We start from the raw sequence: 22,990 nt of genomic DNA on the forward strand, positions 1-22,990 counted from the left end.
ACTTGTGCCTAGGAAAAGTTATGAGCCAAAATATAAGCTAGGAGAGATTTTGGTTCTAGCTTGGGTCTCTGCCTAGACACCCCTCCCCAAATGAGGCATTGGTCCTTGGCTTCAGAGACACCCTGTTAGGAATGGACTTGCCAGTAGTGGTGGGACTCACCTGCCTTGTGGGCTGCAGTACCAGGGCTGGCCAGCGGGTGCTCCCAGCAATCAGAGACTCAACCCTGCAGTCAGCCAAACACCTGAAACTGCTTATGCAGGTGTATTTAAGTGATGGGCAGACCTGCAGTCTTTGCCTTGGTGTGTGTGTTTTTCCTGGGCCCTGTATCTTGTTCCTGCATTCCTGTTCCTGTCCCTGTCTTGTTGCTGACCCTGTTTGATCCTGACCTCTGCTGACTTCTCCTGTTCTGATCCCTGGCTTGTGACCCCGACCATTCTCTGCCTGACCCCCTGTACCTACCTGCCTGTTAGTTGCTGTACCCGGCTCGTGACCTGACTACTCTCTGCCTGCTCCTCCTGTTCCCACCTGCCCGTTTGTTATTGACCCGGCCTGCCTGACGACGCTTGCATTGTATGTATAGTTATCTGTGGGTGGTTTTGGTTTGTTTGCACTGTGTTATGTTTTAGTATGGCACTGCGTTTATGTATTGTTAGTGTTAATAAATCGTATTGTTTATAACATATCTGAAGCCTGCGTTTCCCTGCGTCAGTCACATACCTCTGGTCATACCCTGGAGCCCTGACATTACACCAAGGCCAATCCTGACCAGAAGTGGCTGCACAGGGAAGCCATCTTGGTTTGTTGATGGGAAGGATGGATCTTGATGAGGTTGTGTATTTATATCTGCTAGTGTTTGATGACAGAGAATATGCTTATCAGACTCTGAAGGAGTATCCCCGGGATGAACTGCTGGAATGTATACGGCTCGCTCATGTTCTAGTAGATCAGGGCACAGAATTCTCTGAGGTGCAGCCATTGATTCAGGTTTGTGCGGAGTTGGTTTCATCTGGTACCCCCGAATGCAGGGATGAATTTTTGCCACCATTTAGTGCCGACCAGGTAGAGTCCCTGGTATGGTTATTAGAGGATGATGTGGATTACTTTCTGGAGCGTTATTCTGCATGTTCACCACAGATACTAAGAGATTGTATAAACGCAGTGCAGTCTTTGGTCAGACAGCCTTTGTGTAAGCTCAGCTTTGTTCAACCCATACTGCAGACATGGACAGATTTGTTGCACCCAGCCTCAGTCAGCTTGCAAAAACCCAGTCCTGCTTCTAATCTATTTCCTCAAAGCTCTATTCCTGCATTTCCAACAGCTCCTCCTGCCCTGCTATCTACCGCATGTCAGTACCCTGTTCCCACTCGCTGCACCTATCCTGCCTTTAACCCTGTAAAGAAGTCCTCTGTAGCAACTGTTCACTCCCCTGTTCCATCCTCCAGCTCTTCTCTGTCTCCAGCTGCTCCATTCGTTTGCAGACCTGCATTTACTTGCAGTGCTCTAGTAGTTAAAACCAGAAAAAAGCGAAAATTCTTTCCAACCAGTACCATCCTGCCAGTATCCAAACCAGTCAGCCTGCCGTCTGAGAACCGGCCTTCCGTGGTTCAGCCTGGTGCCTCGGCACCCGCACTTCAACCTGATGTCTGTACCCAGCCTGATGTCTGTACCCAGCCTGATGCCTCTACCCAGCCTGATGCCTGTACCCAGCCTGATGCCTCTACCCAGCCTGATGCCTCTACCCAGCCTGATGCCTCTATTCAGCCTGATGCCTCCATTCAGCCTGATGCCTCCATTCAGCCTGATGCCTCAACCCGGCCTGATGCCTCTACCCGGCCTGATGCCTCTACCCGGCCTGATGCCTCTATTCAGCCTGCTGCCTCTACCCAGCATGATGTTTCTACCCAGCCTGATGAACTGATCCAGCCTGATGATCCTATTAGGCCAGTTGACTCGATGCCCGCTGTTGATCCAGACGATCCGGTACCTGATGACCCGGTGCCCGCTGTCATACCTGGTGACCCGATGCCCGCTGTCGAGCCAGACGATCCAATGCCTGATGACCCAGTGCCCGCTGTCATGCCTGGTGACCCGATGCCCGCTGTCGAACCAGACGATCCAGTGCCAGATGACCCGGTGCCTGCTGTCGAGCCAGACGATCCGGTACCTGATGACCCGGTGCCCGTTGTCGTGCCAATTGACTCAGAGCCCGCTGTCGTGCCTGGTGACTCGGTGCCCACTGCCTTGCCAGGTGACGCGGTGCCCGCTGGCGAGCCAAATGACCTGATGCCTGGTGACCCAGTGCCCGCTGTCATACCTGGTGACCCGATGCCCGCTGTCGAGCCAGACAATCCAATGCCTGATGACCCAGTGCCCGCGGTCATGCCTGGTGATCCGATGCCCGCTGTCGAGCCAGACGATCCAGCGCCAGATGTCCCGGTGCCTGCTGTCGAGCCAGACGATCCGGTACCTGATGACCCGGTGCCCGTTGTCGTGCCAATTGACTCAGAGCCCGCTGTCGTGCCTGGTGACTCGGTGCCCACTGCCTTGCCAGGTGACGCGGTGCCCGCTGGCGAGCCAAATGACCTGATACCTGGTGACCCAGTGCCCGCTGTCATACCTGGTGACCCGATGCCCGCTGTCGAGCCAGACAATCCAATGCCTGATGACCCAGTGCCCGCGGTCATGCCTGGTGATCCGATGCCCGCTGTCGAGCCAGACGATCCAGCGTCAGATGTCCCGGTGCCTGCTGTCGAGCCAGACGATCCGGTACCTGATGACCCGGTGCCCGTTGTCGTGCCAATTGACTCAGAGCCCGCTGTCGTGCCTGGTGACTCGGTGCCCACTGCCTTGCCAGGTGACGCGGTGCCCGCTGGCGAGCCAAATGACCTGATGCCTGGTGACCCAGTGCCCGCTGTCATACCTGGTGACCCGATGCCCGCTGTCGAGCCAGACAATCCAATGCCTGATGACCCAGTGCCCGCGGTCATGCCTGGTGATCCGATGCCCGCTGTCGAGCCAGACGATCCAGCGCCAGATGTCCCGGTGCCTGCTGTCGAGCCAGACGATCCGGTACCTGATGACCCGGTGCCCGCTGTCGTGCCAATTGACTCAGAGCCCACTGTCGTGCCTGGTGACTTGGTGCCCACTGCCTTGCCAGAATACGCGGTGCCCGCTGTCGAGCCAAATGACCTGATGCCTGGTGACCCGATACCCGCTGTCCAGCCAGACGATCCAATGTCTGACCCAGTGCCCGTGGTCATGCCAGTTGACTCGGAGCCCACTGTCGTGCCTGGTGACTCGGTGCCTGTCGCTCCGCCTGGGGGTCCGGCACCCGCCGCTCCGCCTGGGGGCCCGAGACCTGTTGCTCCGCCTGGGGGTCCGGCGCCCGCCGCTCTGCCTGGGGGCCCGAGACCTGTCGCTCCACCTGGGGGGCCGGCGCCCGCCGCTCCGCCTGGGGGCCCGAGACCTGTCGCTCCGCCTGGGGGTCCGGCGCCCGCCGCTCCGCCTGGGGGCCTGAGACCTGTCGCTCTGCCTGGGGGTCCAGCGCCCGCCGCTCCGCCTGGGGGTCCGGCGCCTGGGGGTCCGGCGCCCGCCGCTCCACCTGGGGGCCCAAGACCTGCCACTCCGCCCGGTGGCCCGGTGCCTGCCGCTCCGCCTGGTGGCCCGGTGCCTGCCGCTCCGCCTGGTGGCCCGGTGCCTGCTGCTCCGCATGGTGGCCCAGTGCCTGCTGCTTCGCCTGGTGATCCGATGTGCCTCTGCCCGGAGTCCAGCCCGATGTGCCTCTGCCCGGAGTCCAGCCCGATGTGCCTCTGCCCGGAGTCCAGCCCGATGTGCCGTTGCCCGGAGTCCTGCCCGATGTGCCGCTGCCCGGAGTCCTGCCCGATGTGCCGCTGCCCGGAGTCCTGCCCGATGTGCCGCTGCCCGATGTGCCGCTGCCCGGAGTCCTGCCCGATGTGCCGCTGCCCGGTGTGCCGTTGCCCGGAGTCCTGCCCGGTGTGCCGCTGCCCGGAGTCCTGCCCGATGTGCCAGTCTTTGATATCCCGCCAGTTACCAGACCCGGGCGGTGGAACATTTTGCCCAGCTAGGACTGTTTGGAGCGTCCTGAGGCCGCTCCTTGAGGGGGGGTACTGTTAGGAATGGACTTGCCAGTAGTGGTGGGACTCACCTGCCTTGTGGGCTGCAGTACCAGGGCTGGCCAGCGGGTGCTCCCAGCAATCAGAGACTCAACCCTGCAGTCAGCCAAACACCTGAAACTGCTTATGCAGGTGTATTTAAGTGATGGGCAGACCTGCAGTCTTTGCCTTGGTGTGTGTGTTTTTCCTGGGCCTTGTATCTTGTTCCTGCATTCCTGTTCCTGTCCCTGTCTTGTTGCTGACCCTGTTTGATCCTGACCTCTGCTGACTTCTCCTGTTCTGATCCCTGGCTTGTGACCCCGACCATTCTCTGCCTGACCCCCTGTACCTACCTGCCTGTTAGTTGCTGTACCCGGCTCGTGACCTGACTACTCTCTGCCTGCTCCTCCTGTTCCTACCTGCCCGTTTGTTATTGACCCGGCCTGCCTGACGACGCTTGCATTGTATGTATAGTTATCTGTGGGTGGTTTTGGTTTGTTTGCACTGTGTTATGTTTTAGTATTGCACTGCGTTTATGTATTGTTAGTGTTAATAAATCGTATTGTTTATAACATATCTGAAGCCTGCGTTTCCCTGCGTCAGTCACATACCTCTGGTCATACCCTGGAGCCCTGACACACCCCCTGCTGGGGGACTACAAAATAGACTGTCACGCCTAAGAGTGGAAGTTGAAGAAATCTCCCTTTTAACATCAGAACCAACTTGGGAGACGGTGCCCTTTTGCTCTGAAACTTGATCTGCTTAACCCAGGACTTTTCGCAAGTACTCTACCTCTCTAAACTTCTTTGTTACCTTTTTGCTGTGTTATTGCTCTTTGTATTTATATGTATATTGGTTACATCTTTTTTCTGTAAATATTTTTATTGCACCCTTTTGACCTTTTAGTAATAAATCTTACTTTCTGAAAGTGTTGAACTGTTTCTAAAGCTTTTAATGCAACGTACGAATTCCTGCCACTGAAGAGCGCTACTATGTGTGTTTAACCCTCTGTATAGCCTGTCTGCGGTGACAGTGGTATCCAGATGATTATCCAAATGTATTGTATGTATCCAATCCTAATGTATTGCTGATATTGCCGAGTTTCCTCTTTCTCTGTACAAAAAGGAGGTAGTGGCAGTGTGAAGGTTTACACCGCGTTCCAAATTATTATCCAAATTCTATTTAAGTGTCACAAAGATGAAATATTTTGTTTTTCAGTTTAACTCATGGATGGCATTGTGTGTCAGGGCTCTTTTGATCACTGAAAACAATCTCGGACACCTGTGATAATTAGATTGGCAGGTGAGCCCAATTTAAGGAAAAACTACTAAAGGAGGGTGTTCCACATTATTAAGCAGAGCACCATTTTCAAGCAATAAGGGGAAGAAAAAGGATCTCTCTGCTGCCGAAAAGAGTGAAATAGTTCAATGCCTTGGATGAGGTATGAAAACATTAGATATTTCACGAAAACTTAAGCGTGATCATCGCACTATTAAGAGATTTGCGGCTGATTCAGAGCACAGATGGGTTTGTGCAGATAAAGGCACATTGAGGAAGATTTCTGCCACATCCATGCATCGGATCAAGAGAGCAGCTGCTAAAATACCATTACATAGCAGCAAACAGATATTTGAAGCTGCTGGTGCCTCTGGAGTCCCATGGACATCAAGGTGTAGAGTCCTCCAGAGTCTTGAAACTGTGCATAACCCTTCTATTCGGCCACCACTAACCAATGCTCACAAGCAGAAACGGCTGCATTGGGCAGAAAAATACATGAAGACTAATTTTCAAACAGTCTTGTTCACTGATGAGTGCCGTGCAACCCTGGATGGTCCAGATGGATAGAGTAGTGGATGGTTGGTGGGCGGCCACCCTGTTCCAACAAAGCTGCAACGTCAGCAAGGCGGTGGTGGAGTCATGTTTTGGGCCGGAATCATGGGAACAGAGCTGGTCGGCCCCTTTAGGGTCCCTAAAGGTGTAAAGATGACCTCTGCAAAGTATGTGGAGTTTATAACTGATCACTTTCTTCCCTGGTACAGAAGGAAGAACTATGCTTTCCGTAATAAAATCATCTTCATGCATGACAATGCACCATCTCATGCTGCAAAAAATACCTCTGCATCAATGGCTGTTATGGGGATAAACGGAGAGAAAGTCATGGTGTGGCCTCCATCCTTCCCTGACCTCAATCCTATTGAGAACCTTTGGAGCATCCTCAAGCAAAAGATCTATGAGGGTGGGAGGCAGTTTACATCCAAACAGCAGCTCTGGGAGGCTATTCTGACATCTTGCAAACAAATTCAAGCAGTAACTGTCCAAAAACTCACAAGTTCAATGGATGAAAGACTTGTGAAGCTGCTACCAAATAAGGGGTCCTATGTTACAATGTAACATGACCTGTTAAAATGTTTAAAAAGTTGATTGAAATAGCTTTTGATTTCAGTAAATATGCTGCAAACACAACAAATGACAGTTTTCAGTTCTTTACAACCTATAAAGTGTTTTGAAACTTACTGTGCGTAATAATTTGGAACAAATTAAATTTGTGTTTTTTTAATTAATTGACTTTAATGATTTATCTTGTTTTTTGTAGTACCGTATTTTCCGGCGTATAAGACAACTTTTTTGCCCTGAAAAACATGCCTCCAAGTGGGGGGGTCGTCTTATATGCCGGGTGCACTTCAGTTGGGATAGATATAGCTGCCATAGTGGCCTCCCGATGCCCGCCCGCCCACCTCATTCTACATACCATCCAGTATCGCGCGGTATCCAGTGCGGCTGCGGCGGGTCATCAGCGTGGCTGCGGCGAGCATCAGGAGCGATACAGGGGTGCCAGCCTTTTCTGCTCAGCGGGAAGCAGCGGCGCTCCGGCCCGCCCCTTGTCTATGCAGAGCTCGCACATGCGCACTAGTGCCAATTACAGGGAGATGCAGGGACTGGCCGGAGGCGCTGCGGTCGCGTACAATGGTGACAATGACAGGTACTGTAGTGGCACTAATACTAATGGCACTCATGTGAAACCGGTAACAATAAATGCACACAGGGGTATACTTTTATACATTTTACAACTTTCTCCTTGCCCCCTCCCCCCTTCTTATGCACTCCCTATCCAAATCTCTTATCAGGTCATAATATACCATATGTCACTTGGTATTAATATATGGTACGGTACTATAATACTGGTGCTATCCATAATATGGATTCAAGGGCGGACCAGACTGCTGCTAGTGACATGGAGACAGGGAGGGCAGACAGGGAGCAGGGACCAATCCAATCAGGCTTTGTATACAGCCAACAGCCAACCACAGTACTGCACCATTGTACATTACAATACAGCATAGAAAATGTCCAGTAGTCAAACCCCTATCAACCCTATCATGGCACCAGCAAAAAGAAAGAAATATGATGCAAGTTTTAAACTTCAAGTTGTAAACTTTGCCATGGAACATAATAATTGTGCTGCTGCAAGACAATATGGAGTAACAGAAAAGATGGTTCGGGACTGGAAATCAAATGAAAAAGCATTAAAGAGTATGCCTAGGGGTAAGTGTGCATTAAGAAGAGGCACCCCACACTGGCCAGAACTCGAAAAACATGTAGCAGACATGGTGGCTCAGCATCGCCAAAACGGTTATGTGGTGACACGAAATATAATACGCTTGTTTGCACTTCAGTGGGCCAAATCTAACCCAGATCACAGCAACAATTTTAAGGCCACTATATCCTGGTGTAGTAGATTCATGGCAAGGCATGATCTGGTACTAAGGCAAAAGACAAAAATTGCCCAAAAATTACCTGCAGATCTGGATAACAAAGTGGATAGTTTCCATCGATACGTAATACAACAGAGCACTAAACATGGCTATGCGTTAAGTAATATTGGAAATATGGATGAAACTCCAATGAATTTTGATATGATTGGAAATAAAACTGTTCATCAAAAAGGTGAAAAAACTATTTTGATAAAAACAACAGGACATGAGAAGTCAAGTTTTACAGTGGTACTAGCATGCACAGCTGATGGCAACAAACTGAAACCTATGATTATTTTTAAAAGGAAAACAATGCCAAAACTCAAGTTCCCTGCTGGTTGTTTTGTGCACGTGCATGAAAAAGGCTGGATGGATGAGGAGGGTGTGAAACTTTGGCTGGATAATGTATGGAGCAGACGACCAGGTGTTCTACTTCAAAAACGTAGTCTACTTGTGTGGGATATGTTCAGGGCTCATTCAACTCCCACCACTAAGGAAAGGCTTGCGAGAATAAAAACAGATGTGGCAGTTATTCCTGCAGGATTGACATCATTGGTACAGCCCCTGGATGTGTGCCTAAACAAGCCATTTAAAGATCGCATTCGAGAACAGTGGAATGAATGGATGGTTAGCGGCGAAAAGTCATACACAAAAGGAGGAAACATGCGTGCTCCACAGTTGGATGTTTTGTGCCAATTTGTCATAAAAGCCTGGAATGATATTGATGCACAAACAGTAATCAAGTCTTTCAAGAAGTGTGGCATATCAAATTCATTAGATGGTATGGAGGACGAGTACTTGTGGCAAGATGAAGAGGAAGCTGAAGCTGAGGCCACATCATCTGACACGGAATTAGATCCATACGATGACTGCCTTGCAACTGTATCACAAGATGTCATTGATGAACTTTTAATATCAGATGACAAACAGGAGTTTGAAGGCTTTTAAAGGGAAACTGTCACGCCAGGTTTTACACGAGGAGGTGGCGCCCGCTGTTTTTCTTCTTGTCTTCTACAGTGTGTTGCCAGAGTTCCTCTGGGTTGTGGGCTGCCTGCCTGTGTTCCTGAGAAGCATCTACCCGTCCATAGGGTTCACTTGGAGTGTTGCTTGCGCAGAGGAGGGAGTGTGTTTTCTTTAGTGAATTACGTTTAATAAACTTGCACTGTTTTATGTTTACTGTACATGTTTGATAACATACAGCCTTGTTACAGTTTTCCTGCATGTCATAAGCATTCGAATATAAATTAAGATGTTGAAATCAAATCTGATGTTCTTTTACGTTTTATTTGGTGTGTGGAAGGTGTGCGGAAGAGGGGTAGTCTTATATGGCGAGTATATAACAAACTCTATGTTTTGAGTGGAAATGTTGGGGGTCGTCTTATACGCCCAGTCGTCTTATACGCTGTCAAATACGGTATTTATCTCACTATTTTAACAAATATGCAGTATTTGGCTCACATTGATATTTTACTTTAACCACCTCCCGCCTGCCATATAGTAATATGATGGGCGCAAGGTGGTCCTCTCGTTCTGGGAGGACGTCATATGACGTCCTCCCATTCTAACCGCGCATGCGCGGCTCCCGGAGCCGAGGGACACAGCGGATCAACGATCCATGGAAAGAGCCAAAGATGTCGGCTCGGTCCTGTGATCAGCTGTGTCCAATCACAGCTGATCACATGTAAACAGGGAAATGCCGGTTATCGGCTTTTTTCTCCCCACGAGCTGTCACGCTGACAGCTCGAGAGCTGGTGATCAGCATTGCTCGGAGGGGACATCTACACTGATCATCAGGGCACTGATGATCAGTGTGCCCTGGTGATCTGTGTAGCCCCACCTGTCAGTGTCCATCAGTGCCAGCTCTCAGTGCTCATCCATGCCACCTGCCAGTGCCACATCAGTGCCACATTTCAGTGCCCATCAGTGCCACATCAAAGCCACATATCAGTGCCCATCTGAGCTGCCTTTCAGTGTCACCCATCAATGCCAGTCAGTGCCACCTATCAGTGCCAGTCAGTGCCGCCTATCAGTGCCCGTCAGTGCTGCCTATCAGTGCCGCCTAACAGTGCCAGTCAGTGCCGCCTATCAGTGCCAGTCAGTGCCGCCTATCAGTGCCACCTATCAGTGCCATATATGAGTGCTGCCTTTCAGTGCCCATCAGTGATGCCTGTCAATGCCCATCAGTGCCACCTACCAGTGCCTCCTCATCAGTGTCCATCAGTGCCACCTATCAGTGTCCATCAGTGCAGCCTATCAGTGCCCATCACTGCAGCCTCATTAGCGCACATCAGTGAAGGAGAAAAATCACTTATTTACAAAATTTTATAACAAAAACTAAGACAAAATGTTTTTTTTTTTTAAATTTTCAGTGTTTTTTGGTTTGTTTAAGAAAAAATAAAAAACCCAGAGGTGATTAAATACCACCAAAAGAAAGCTCTATCTGTGACAAAAAAATGATAAAAATGTCATATGGGTACAGTGTTGCATGACCGTGCACTTGTCATTCAAAGTGCAACAGTGCTGAAAGCTGGAAATTGGCCTGGGCAGGAAGGGGGTATAAGTGCCCTGTAGGCTAGTGGTTAAAGAATTGACTCATTTTTTAATATATCTCATGCGATATTTCTCAAAAATGAGTCACATGACCTTCATATCGCATGTGGGGTAACCTTTCCTGAAGATTGTGACATGCTTACCTGAGTTTTTTAATTGCCTTTTTATTCAGCTGTACTTAGTTAGTCTGAGGATGTCCCTTGGAGCTATGCGTTGGACTCACAGGGGTGTCAAACTGACGGCCCTCCAGCTGTCGCGAAACTACAAGTCCCATCATGCCTCTACCTGTGTAGTGCAAGGGTCCGCCTAATTGGATATAATTGAAAGTGTTGTTTAGGTTTGACCTCATATTATATGTTTTTTTGGTAAATCTAAAGGAGTTTTCTAAAGAAAATTGTATAGTGTATGGCCAGCCTTAGTAACCTGAACAGTATCAAACACAGATCCCAGTAGTTGTTTACACTCTCTTAAATACAGATCTCTGTCAATTGTTTGTCATATTGTGCACAAGAGATATGTATTATCATCATGAGGTCAGGCATTTAGACTTTAGGTGACCTCTCTAGCTACAGTATATAGTCCTAGTGCAGAAGGGAATAACATGAACTCCATATGTACTTCTTTACAATAAACAGGTTCACATACTAATATACATGGTGACCACTACACATGCAAACTATGTCACAGACCAAACTAGCTGGTGTAGTGTTTGTGAGATAACAAGGGGCTATACTTCTGTCACCAGTCTTCAATTATATACCTTTATACATCCAAAAGCTATGGGCATCAATAATAAGCTATTAAATATAGGAACACTTACCTAATGAGCCTTGCTTCTGGCCTGGATAAAATACAACAGCAGCTCCTGCTGGAAGATAATGTGGCTAATGTGTGCCTACTTCCTGTAAGCTCCCTTTTATAAAACATCACAGTCCTCCAAGTAGGGTTTCTGACCCAGTTAGCAGGGACAGGAAGAACTTGTCTATAATCAACTAACTCTGTGGTAATTAACAAGCAACAGCTATTTAATAATATAGAAAGTAGAGGGCAGCAGATCCCTACACTGGTAATCCACAGGTGGTTTATAAGAATGAAGCACTGTCTATGGCTGTTTTAGGACATAAAAACGTTTTGGATCTGCTAGCCAGCAAACAAATAAATTGCAATTGCCATGTAGCCTGGTTGTTGAGATCCCAGATTGGATGCTATTCACACATGTGGTATAGGATGCTATCACACTAAAATATTGACAATAAAGACATCTAAAGCCTGTGGAATGCACAAACTTTGTACCAGTGTCATTTAAAGAGAGAAAAGTCAGCTTGCTGTGTTTGGTGAAAAATGTTTGTGTCTGTATTGTGGGGAAATTCATAAGGCAAGGGCTTGCAAGGGCTAATACAATGTAGCTGGAGGCCCTACAGCAGCACCTAGGGCTCTGTTCACACTTGCGCAACTTGTCATGAAATTTTTTTTGACACACAGTCACATGACAAGACCCAGGCCATTGTTTTCAATGGCTTCGAATCGGATCTGTGTGACTTTGAAAAAGTTCCTGCACTACTTTGATGTGACTTGAGTGCCAGAGAGTGTAACGTCACATCAATGTCACATTAAAAGTCGCACTGGAAATCGTGCGGCTTTAGAGTTGCACAAGCGTAAATGGAGCCTAATTGTGCTGGAAAACCCAACCTGGGAAGCTGCAGGGGATATCAGTGTAAGAATCTGTGCTGTGATATAAATAATTGGGACAGATTTTTAACCAATGACCGTCTCCCATCTGTTGCTGGATCGAGAGGGGGCTCAGGTAAGTATTTGGGGGGGGCTGCTGGACACAGAAGGTTTTTTACCTTCATACATAGCAGGGCTAGGCAACTTTTGAGAGGTGGAGATCTACCTGAACAACATGAAGGAGATCAAAGATCACCAGGGTTCAGCACCATTTAAAAAAAAAAAAAATAACTAGCAAGGTCTAACTAAATAGCAAGGAACATGTAGAACAATATAATGAAACAAATGTCACTGTAAAAATACAAACTTAAAAATGGACAGTGTTAGTCATTAGGGCAGATGTTGTTGTCACTCAGTAGAGCAGTGGATCAGTAGGGCAGAGGTTGGTGTCAGTAGGGTAGAGGTTGGTGTCAGTTGGGTAGAGGTTGGTGTCAGTAGAGCAGTGGATAGTGTCAGTAAGGCAGAGGTTGGTGTCAGTAGTTTTTATTTTTACATTTTTATTTTTTTATGTATTTACAATTTTTTTAGGAGCCTTGTTGAAAGGGGAGCACTTGGGGGAAGGGCCAGGCAGCAGAAAAAAGGAGCAACAAGGATGTGAGGGGCAGTGGGGGAGGCGTTTACTTGAATCGATCCCCTGGATTTTCCTCCTGCAGCAGCCGTAAGCTGGTGGGAGGGCAAGGAAGAGATGCTAGCTTTCAGCTGCTCCAGGGGGACAATAAAGGGGATTGTCGGAAGGCAGGTATTTTAAAAATCTGAACTCCCAGCAAGTGGCTAGGGACTGGGATTTTTCCGCTCCCTGGCTACCCTGATGCCCTAAGGCAGCTGCCCTAGGGCACCAGGGTGGGGGGGGGGGCAAGAAATCCCAATCCCCAGCCACTTGCTGGGAATTCAGATTTGTAAAATACCTGTCCATGGGGGGGGGACACACTGCTGGGGGGAGGCTGGAGGTCACCGCTATGGGGAAAAGGGGGCAGAGGATATTGATGTTGGGGAGGGGGTCAGAGGTTACTGCTATGGGGGAAAGGGGAGGCAGAGCACACTAATGTGGGGGGGGAGGTATATGAAGGGCAGTAAAGGACACTGCTAGGGGGGTGGCCCTGCCCATAGTAGTGTCCTGTGCACATCACCTCCCCCCCACAGTAGTATCCACTGCCCCCCCATACCAGTGGCCCCCTTCCCTCCAGCAATGTCTTCTGCCTGCCTTTCCCCCAGCCTCTTCTGCTGCTGCTAACATTCTCAGTGCACAGTGGTTAATGGAAGACAGCAGAGCTCAGGACAGAGGGCACAGGTGATTGGTTGCTAGGTCGGTTCTAGAAACCAATTACCAGCTTGTTAATATGAAAAGTTCTTTTGGCCAGCTCCTCCTCCTGCCCTACGTCCTGTGTTGTACTGCCTTCTGCTCTCTGCTGTGCACTGAGAATGCGAGGAGGAGGCTGGGGGACCCCCAATGTATAGAATGCATCAAGGTAAAAAAACCTTGAGCCTTTACAACCACTTTAACCACATGACCTCCAGAGGATTTACCCCCCTTCCTGACCAGGCCATTTTTTGCGTTAAGGCGCTGCGTTACTTATTGTGGTATTTGATTGCCTGTGTGTTTTTTATTTTTTGCACTATGAAATAAAAAAAGTCCCGACAATTTTGAGAAAAAAACTAAATGTTTGACTTTTTGCTATTAAACATGTCCAGTAAAAAAAAATTAAAAATCAAATTTCGTCATACATTTAGGCTAAAATGTATTCTGCTACACATCTTTACTAAAAATTATCCCAATACGTGTAAATTAATTGGTTTACGTGAAAGTTATAGTGTTTACAAATGGCAGTATATATATTGAGACTTTTTTTTAAAAATGTTACTAATCATGGCAGCCATCATCGACTTATAGCGGGACTGTGGTGGGCATTCTGACATTGGGGGGAACTGAATTGGTGTCACTGATATCCCCAGTGACACCAATACAGTGATCAGTGCTAATAAAAAGCACTGACACTGTACTAATGGCACTGGGCAGGAAGGAGTTATATATATATAACTTTGTGCACCCATGCCGTCCTGTAGCAGTATTACTGCTATAGGGCGGACAGGAAGTGGTTGGAGTATGTTTAGGAAACCCACAGCAGTGCAGAGAGAGGATGAGTTATATAAATGATAACCAGGTAAACCTATCCTGCACTAGTGAATGGAATGCCATAAGTATGAATTTCTTGGATCTGATTTTTTGAGCTGATCCTGAGATATTAATCTACTTTATGTATATAGCTCAGTGGAAATTTGACATTGTTGGCTACTAGTTGTCATCCATAAAAGCAGTACTAGTGGGAGAATTTACAAGAGCTTGAAGGAATGATCTAGATGCAGATAGTTAAATATTAACTACTTCAAAATGTGAGAGGAAATCTCTAAAACGGGCCATAAATAGAGCTAAGAATATTATTATTAATAATATAATAATAATTAATAATGATTAGAAAATATTCAGATTCTTTGTATTCAAATGGAAGAACTATTTGTGCTCAAATGGGGCCCTGAACGTTGACAGGAAATTCCAGGAGTTGAAGATAGTTCTTGGAAAATACCCAGTGCCTTGATTATAGAAAAGAGTTTGTTTTTGCGACTGATGCCTCCAAGTTTATTTCCTGCACTGCTGTTCTTCTCTAGCAACGTATATCCCAACACATATGTCAAATCTTGTTCTGACCATGCTGAGACCTCTATTCCTACCTGTCCTTGATTTAAAGCGGTACTAAACCCAAAAACAGAATATATCACAGTTTATTAATCCTTAAATGTGGTGAATGCATTAGTTCCCTTTTGTTAGACTTTATTTTTACCTGGTGATCCAGCCAGTAACACAATTCCAGTCCTAAGATGTCTCCACTCAGGATGGAGGATCATTGGAGACCTTTTGCAGTATTAAACCCCAGATCTCTCCTCTTGCCTTCTAAGCAACCGACCAGACACAAATCGGCCTGATCGCTGATTCACCGGCCGCTAACCGGCCAGTAAACACAAAATCGAAACCGGCAGTGACAAAATACTTGTCACTTCCGGTTTCTTAAACCACAGAGATGACAGTGACGTTCTGGTCCTCGATCATCTCTATGGTCAGCCAGCAAAACTGCCGGATGCTTCCCAGCCTCTCTGGTGGGAAGGTGCTGGGGGGAACCCCCTTCCACTGCCTATAAAAGTGATCCAGTGCCTAATTTGCTGCTCAGATCACTTTTAGTTTATTCAGCATCATCGACTGAAAAGATTGATTCTGGGATCAGCCATGGCTGCAGTATAACCACTGCAACTCAAAAACATACAGGGATGTCCTTGGACAACAAGTGGTTAATTACATATAACAGTAATTTTATAAATCAAGGCTACAACTGTGGCTTTCATTCATAGGCCTCCTTTACTCGGGGCAATCCATGTGTATGCCAGTGCAAGGCTGTTTCGAGCATCCCCATGTAGGCAGTCCCATTGATGTCTAAGGGGAGCAGCGGCTGCATAGACACTGGAGAATAATGCATTTATCTAAGACTGATCACTACATCCTGCTATTAAATTCCACTTGTGTAGCTTTTCTTCCATTTGTTCAACAGTCTGTTTCTATCCCCAGTGATATTATTAGGATCATTAAGCTACCTAAAATCTCCCCTCTAGCTCCTGCCAGATAAGTTGACTATACAGCTCTGAATCAGCAGGAAATCTTTTAAAAAAAAATGGTTAAATAAATACCTCTTGTGCAAATGTTTATGGATATGTAGTTTGTATTTAGATGCTAGGCTGATTTACGAAAGGCAAATAGGCTGTTGCAAGGGAGTTTCCGTTAGCTTAGTGAATGAGGTGATGCTCTATGTACTTCCATCACCTAGTCATGTGCAAGAAAAAAAATATTGTTTTTTTTTTTATTTTCTTTGCATGTGAAGTGGTATTCTTTGAAAGTGAATTTTTGCCACATTCACTAAGGTAAGGGAATATTCCCCTGCAAATCCCTTTGCAAAATGAACAGCCCATTTGCCTTTGGTAAATCAAACACTGTGTATACTTTGTACTGAATTGTTCTACATTTGCTTAATGATTTTCTCTTTTCAGGCATGTCATGAAAAGTAAAGGTCTCCAGGTCATCGCCATCAAGAATTGTGTCTGCTCGTGAAGATATTGGTCACAGTGGTCCAAGTATGTATGTCGTTTACACTGCACACAAATACCTAATTCATGTCCTTAAATGTTGGGTTTTTTTTTTACTGAAACATAATTGTCACATCTGGACCTAGGCCATCACTAACCTACTAGAGATGTGTGCCAAGTAGTACATTTCTTATTGCCCAGGGTAAGCAATAAAAATCCTTGTTTTATTTTCAGCTGTGCACAATAGAAACAACAATTAAAAGTTAATTGGTTGCTGTGGACTACAGGAAAATTGTATTATTTCCTCCCATATTGAATATAACAAGTGTACCCTGGTGTTTATTTGTACTTGAATTGAAATATTTTGAAACTGTATGTAAACCCAAAGAGAAATTACACTGTGTCTTTTCATCATATCTAAAATTTCAGTAAATAAAAGCATTCTGCATGTCAGTTTACAGCAGAACCACTCTCCTTACTGGAGGTGGATGCTTGTAGATAGCTAGCGAGCCAACAACAGCTATTCATGCAGTTTTGTGGCCACATGTGCATTTCTGGTGACATTGGCAAGCTGCCCTATAATCTATAGCATATTCTATGATCTGGAAGTTGCTGCAACAGCCAAAAAGCTGGTGAAATACACTGCTTCTTTATAGAAAAAAAATCCCAAAGGTATAGGCAGGCATTTAATTGTTGTGTCTTTGGAAAATGATGCAAGGTGGTGGTGTGGCATTTGTTAGGCTTAATTTTGCTACTTGGTGTTCACCTTTTGACATTTTGAAGCTAATATTACCTCACTATTGTCTTTATACAGCAGTGCCAGTATATTTTTCTGTATTTAGTTATTTGGCTGAAAAGCTGACCTTTATTTTGGGGGTTCATTTTAAAGTATGTTCTACTCTTTCAGACTGTATATTCAATACCTCATACGTGCACGTGCCACTGCAAGCTACTATAAAAACAAGTCTTTGTGTAGAATGAATAAAAAATATTACATTTTGTTCCCCCTTGGTATATAATACCTACCGTATATGCATACATACATGTTTTTATCATCTAGTCTCCATTTTCACACATTTAATTAGTGAGTGTTAATTTTTACCAGTTGCTGGCAGTGCCTTAATTTGAAAAAAGAGCTAAAAAATATTTTGGATTCCTAGTTCTACTAACGAGAACTGGAGAAAAAACAATATTGTTGTCCTGAGTTTCTGCTGTACTTACAGTAGATCTCTTGCATTTAGGCTGGGGTGTTAGACTGTGTTTTGAATGTGTTACCCCAATAATTATTACATGTTTCTTATGCTAATTGAGGTGCCCCATGCTTAATCCAGAAAAGAGAATTGCAAATATTTTGGATATCCAAGGGAAAAAAACTGTTGTCTTCATTTTTGTCATACATGTTTGCAAGAAGGATCATATACTGTGGTGATAGTATGTTTAGTGCTAATTGGTATTCATAAAATTACATACTGCAGGAAAAATTACATTTCTGAGACACATTACTGTGATTCACTCCTGGTAAATTTACAGGGCCTCAAATGCAGACTGTGGCATGTCCAAAGGGACACAGAATAGCTTAGTTTTCGTAAATTTGCATTGCTTTTTTAATGAGCAGGAGTTATTACAGAGAGCAGGTCACAAACCGAGTGGGTTCCAATTCTCTGGCCAGTCAAAAAAAATCCTCTATCTATAACATAGTTTTGGAAGACATTTTTCATATAGTTTTCTAAGAATAACAATTGATCACCTTACATCTGTTAGGATTTCTGAAATATAAAACAAACCACAATTAAAATATTTCACAAATTCTTCAAGACTTCTTAAAATCAGCCTTTGACCTACTTTTCAAACAAGATGATTTAAAATGGTATTGCTGGTCTCTCTGGAGACATTTAGAAGAATTAGGTGCAAACTCCATGTATTTGAGAACTGTTTTACGGACTTTCTAGATAGAATTCTCCTGCAGGTAAGTTTGAAAGTATCTCAAGATCTCAATCTAAAATGTCTTCTGCATTATACAGGTCTCAGGAAATGAATATTCCTTAACCTGCTGGTTATCCTTTAAAGCTGAAAGTGGGGCACAACAACTTTCATTTAAATATTTTCCGCAAGAGCCATAATGGATATAAATCTACTCTTTGTATCATAGTTATTAGGCTAGACATGGCCTGTGCAGAGGGCAGAGCTGTGGTTGTGACCAATAGGTCCACCTACTACAGGCTGCTTGCAGAAAAGTGCAGAGGGGTGGATACAAGACCAGACATCCTGCACAAAGAGTGCAGAGACAATTTCTTCTTACAGTAAACTCAATGTCAGGGCAGGGCTGTGGAACGGACAGGTAGGCCTAGTGGCAGGGTAACGCACTGGCTGACGACAACCACCACCAACAGACTGAAGTCCCTCAGGGCGCGGAGTCTAAGTCCCAGGCTGCCCTTCACCAGGGCCCCTGATGGTGGGGATGGACTTGACGCAACCAGGGACCAGGTCGCGGCCCCCGAGACACCCCAGCTGCGGTAATGGCCGCCGCCAATGGCGTGTAGTTGGTGAGAATGACAATAGCGTAGTCAGACAAGCCGGGTCAATAACAACAGGACAAAACAGTACAGAACAGTAGACAGAGAATCACAGGTCACGGGCCGGGTTCAGCAACAGAAGGTCAGATCAAAGGGAAACGCAGAGAATGGTCTTAGTCACAAGCCGAGTCAGAATACCAGAAGAGTCACGAGCGTATACACAGAGCTGTAGCAAGACAAAGACACAAGACACAAGTGCAAAGAGCATGTGCAGATCCCAGGCTTATATGTACTCAGCCACACCCCTCTGGGGGATGGACCTCAGAGACCTGAAGGCATAAAAGATTCCCATCATGCTCAGCAGAAATCCAAGATGGATGCTAGCACATGGAGTAACATAACCTCTGGGAAAAGGTAGGACCTTGACACTCCTACACAGATGCAAATTAGAGGATTTGCTTTTTGCTGTTTACACATCTGGGAAAAATACAGAAAGGGCATCAAGATTCAAGCAACAATACACACATCTGTAGTGTTAAAACAAATCTTGTTTAGCTTGGATTTCATCTTTAAATGCTTTATGTTCAGCAGGGACTGGGTGAATTTTGATCTATGTGTGGTCACTCTCATTCAACAAAAGTCAATATAACTGATTAACCTTTGTTGAACAGGCTTGTTGGAAAATTTCCATTGATCAGCAGCTGCAGACGCTGATCAATGTGTTCTGACAGGGTAGAGTCCCCGCTTTCAGAATACTGTCTCGTGGTGAGGATTCCTCTATCCCCCTTGATTGTGTGGATGCAGGAAGCTTTAGTTGCACTGTGTGAACAACTGCAAATCCCAGGTAAGGCTGAATGTTGTGTGATGGTTTAGGTAAACAATTACAGAGACCTACTAAAATCAGAGACTATCCCTTCCCCTGCTGGAATTCTGGCTCATAAACATGGTCAAGCAGCAAGATTTCTTATCTTTATTCACCACAGTCAACCAGACTCCATATAAACTAAAATCTTGCTTTTTGGCAAGAAGGTCAATCAGACAGTTCCCCTCACTAGTATGGGGTTTCCCACTTTCCTTTTTTATGAAATTAAGCAGAGAAAGCAGTTACCTGGTATCTCAGTTTCTTTGGCTCTTCAAGACAGCAAGGTTTTCCCACCTAAGGTAATGTTTAGAGGTATTTATTCTATTTGGCTCACAGTACTTTTTGATTATTGACACATGTAATGTTTTGCAGGAAACTTGTGGTCTTCAGAATTTAGATAAACAGAATATCTGATTACAATATAAGAAAAATCCATTCGTTGATAAAGCTGGTTACGTTGAACCTAAGCTTTAATAGCAGGGCCAACATGCAGTGTTCTTATCCTAACCAAGGAACAAATCAGGGTGGGGTCCCTTTAAAGAATATGTTACCCCAACAGTTCATATTACGGATATGTGCCTGCTGTATTTTGTACTTGTATTAAAAAGTATACTGTATTCTTTGTTTTGCTTCCTCTTTGTAAAATACCTGGCGGTTCTGCCAGTCCCCCTGCTCTCCTATTTCAAACTGACCACACTAGGTATGAGAGCACATCCTCCTCAGCATGGTCAGTTTTCAGCCCGCCTGTCCTCCAATGGTCAGACTTTTGCTTACACCCCCCCCCCACGCATTTATATTTTAGACTGAGCGGATTGTAAGGGTAAAGGTTCTCGTATACTTTAAATAACCAGATGTCATTAGGTTGTGCTAAACCTAACTGATATGTAAAACAAACATAACTGGTTACATACATACACACTAAGATAGTTACACATAGTCATGTGAAAAAGTAAGTACACTGTATAGAAATTGTTTATTTGTCCACAAACTTGAACAGGCAAACATTAGATCTTGATTTAAACAGTACCCACAGGTAAAGATGGTATTCTTGAACAAATGACACGTACAATGCACAACTTTGTCATTGCATCCAAAAATTCACCTTGCCACAATCAGGGTCTACTCAAGGTAGCATCAAGTGGCCATAGGAGAGGCAGAAAAGACCCAACTAAAAACATGTACACTTATATGGTGAAATCTAGATACATTACATCCACAGGCCTTCCTTTATCCAAATTACAACTCACCTCCTCGACCTCCTAGAATGTTAAAAGGTTGGTCTGGCAAGAACTGTCTATCATAAATCCATGTTGGTTACTACTAATTATACTATTTTCTTTGGAAAATTTTTGGATATGGTCACTTATCTTTCCTTCTAATAGTTTACATACTATTGAAGTTAGGCTGACTAGTCTATAGTTTCCAGGTATATTTCTCAGCCCTTTTTTAAATATTGGTACCACGGTTGCTTTTTGCCAATCTGTTGGTACCATTCCATTCAGTAAGCAGTCCTTAAAAATTAGGAACGATGGTCTGGCTATAACATGGTTAAGTTCTTTGAAAACTTTTCGGTATAAGCCATCTGATTCTGGTGATTTTAACATTTAATTTTTCTAGTCTTTTATGAACACAAATTTCTGTCACCCACAAGGGTACAGTCAATATAATGTTATAAATGTGGTAGTAAACTCTTATTTTTAACTTTTACCTATAGGTAAGCACATAATAAAGCTTACCTGTAGGTAAAATGAATATCTTCTAAACGTGCACCATATAGGACATATTCAATCTTTTTTTTTAGAGCCGGCGCATGCTCTCTGAAGTAATGGCATAATGTGCCATCCTTTCAGAGTATTGTACCATTGCCTCGGACTCCTGCCCGCATGTGCGGAAGTGAAGTCATTGCGGTTTGGTCAGTCAAATGGCTGGAGCTCGCAAACCTGGAAGGAAGACTGGGTGAAGATGTAAGTCTCTGCAACGGTGACAGCGCGCTGCTGGAGGGCTTCATTTTAAGGCGAGTCCTTCATAATTTTTTATTTTGGGTTTTTTTTCTGCAGTTTACTACCACTTTAACCTTACTGTAATGTGTATTATACCCCTCATTTTCATTTGTATAAACTGAGGAGAAGAAGGTATTTATTACAGTTGCCTTTTCCCCCATCATTATTTCTTTTTTTTATTGTGCTCTGCTCAGCAATAAGTCTCTCCTAATCTATTTTGGCTGCCTTGATTGTGTTCTTGCATTTCTTTTTCCATTCTTTGTGGTTTTGGAATGCTGATTGTGACCCTTCAATCCTAATTTTTAAGGTGCCAGTTTACACACCAGGAATTGCACAGTAATGTGCTCGTTCCTTTGAGTTTTCTATGCAATTCAATGTTATGCAAATTTCATGCCCAATCATTTTGAATAGGCTGAAAATACACTGGATCGCATCAAAAATAGTGTAGGCTCTACTTTTAAAAATGCAGTGCAATGGATTGCATAGTACTGCGGTACCATGCAATCTGATGCAGGCAAAAGCACTGCTTTTGCAATATGCATTTTGGGTGTCATTAGGAATCTATTGACACGTGCAACAGATTGCATAGCCAGTGCATTTGGAATGTGGTGGAATGTGCACAAAACACAGGTTTCTTGCACTGTATTCTGGTGTGAACCAGCACTAAAGGACATTTTTTTGTCATTATTATGCCTTGTTACTAGGGTTGCACCGATAATGGTATCATTTTCCACAGATTGCTTACCGGTAAGCATTTGCACGAGTATAGGTACTCGTGCAAATACTCCAATGTTAAAAACTGATACCTTCAGGTTCAGTTCTTTTAGCTGTCAGAGGGATTCCCTCGCTGACAGCTGAAACGTAAACAATAGAATGCCAGCAATTATTGGTTGTTAAGGAGGGGGCCGCCGTGTCCTTAACAACTGATGACATTTCAGCTGTCAGTGGGATTGGTAGGATGCGCTTGGGTGGCCAGCTCAGCTTTCTGTTTTGCCAGAGAGGAAGGGAGATGTGGGCAGAGCTCTCTGCAAGACATTACAGTGCTCTCTGCCTCACATAGCATGGGAGCTAACAGGATCGAGGATCGCTTAGAGTAGCTGGGGGTAGTGAGCACAACCCATGAGTGGGGGGGATTTTGTGCTAGGAGGGGGGATTTAGAATGGTTGTGCTAGGAGGGAGGGTTTAGGGGGCTTGGGGGGATATGTGCTAAAAGGATGGATTTGGGGGAGAAGGGGGTTTACAATCTACAGACAACTGAACTCTGCCTCACAGAGTACATTTTAGGGCTTGTTCACACCAAATGCAGTGCGGTATCATGCGGGAAATTGCATGTTGTCCCATATCACACAA

General features: G+C 45.3%; 1 long non-coding RNA gene across 2 annotated transcripts in view; it reads left to right on the forward strand.

Annotated features, from left to right (window-relative positions):
• LOC149455366 (uncharacterized) overlaps positions 1 to 22,990 on the forward strand; it is a 252,087-nt gene that overhangs the window by 127,554 nt on the left and 101,543 nt on the right. For both annotated transcript variants that reach the window (XR_016314071.1, XR_016314070.1), the window contains exon 5: positions 16,230 to 16,313. This is a non-coding gene — a long non-coding RNA (uncharacterized LOC149455366). The remainder of the gene's footprint in view (positions 1 to 16,229; positions 16,314 to 22,990) is intronic.

Source organism: Staurois parvus, unplaced genomic scaffold (assembly GCF_062004578.1).
Source record: "Staurois parvus isolate SC_StPar_1 unplaced genomic scaffold, SC_StPar_1.0 ptg000395l, whole genome shotgun sequence".
Classification (NCBI taxonomy): domain Eukaryota; kingdom Metazoa; phylum Chordata; class Amphibia; order Anura; family Ranidae; genus Staurois; species Staurois parvus.